Source organism: Myotis brandtii, unplaced genomic scaffold (genome assembly GCF_000412655.1).
Source record: "Myotis brandtii unplaced genomic scaffold, ASM41265v1 scaffold1214, whole genome shotgun sequence".
Classification (NCBI taxonomy): domain Eukaryota; kingdom Metazoa; phylum Chordata; class Mammalia; order Chiroptera; family Vespertilionidae; genus Myotis; species Myotis brandtii.
The window spans coordinates 461,918-462,755 of NW_005354231.1; the positions used below are offsets into that span (position 1 = coordinate 461,918).

General features: G+C 62.4%; 1 long non-coding RNA gene across 1 annotated transcript in view; it reads right to left on the reverse strand.

Annotated features, from left to right (window-relative positions):
• LOC106724738 overlaps positions 1–650 on the reverse strand; it is a 14,463-nt gene extending 13,813 nt beyond the window's left edge. The window contains exon 1 of the long non-coding RNA XR_001360576.1: positions 495–650. This is a non-coding gene — a long non-coding RNA (uncharacterized LOC106724738). The remainder of the gene's footprint in view (positions 1–494) is intronic.
• Positions 651–838: the final 188 nt, after the last annotated feature.

Consider the following 838-nt stretch of genomic DNA (forward strand, 5'->3'; position numbering starts at 1 on the left):
GCCCAGGGAGCAAAGGGAGCTCGGAGGGCTTCTGGATTTCCCCTCTCCAGAGGGAGGGACAGGTGAGACAGTACTGAGCTGGAAGCCTGGGTCTCGGCCACCACCTGACAGTGACTGAGTCATTCATTTAACCTTTGCAATCTCTGCGCCCTGTGTCCCCATTGGTGGAGTAAGGAGGCTGTGGGCTCCACACCAAGGTATGTAGGGTCTACCCGGTGCCAGTGAGGCGTTTTCCACCTTCTCTTTCAATCTTCCCAAGCTCCGTGGCAGATTTTACTGGGCCCCTTCTACTCAAGACTTCCAGTTCAGAGTGTTTCACTAACATGTCCAAGGTCACGCGGCCTCAGGGGCCGGGCCACACGGCAATACGAGGTTGACTGCCGCGGTCCTGGTTGGACAAGGGTAAACCTCCCCTACACTGGGGACCCGGGTTCCCATCCCTCAACTACCCCACCGCCCCCTCCTCTTTCTCCCTAAACTCCCGGGCAACGCACCCTCTCGCCACCAGCGCTCGGCCGCAGAGGAAAGGCTCTCATTCTACCTCGGGACATTTCTCACGCAGCTCTCCCGCCGAGCCTGCCCCGCCCACGGCGCCCTCGCACAGGATTGGTCGAACTCAGGGAAGCGACCAGGAGGCCCCGATGACCTACACCCCAACCCCCGCGCCAGCGCTCTAGGCGCACGCGCTCCAAGCGTGCGTGCGTGCGCACGTACGTGCGTGCGTGTGAGTGAGCACGTGAGGTCCCGGAACGTGCACAGGGGGCGGGGGGCAGGAAATGGGAATCGAGGGGCGGGGCTGCCGTTGCCATGACAGTGACGTCAGGCGTCGGGGAGCGAA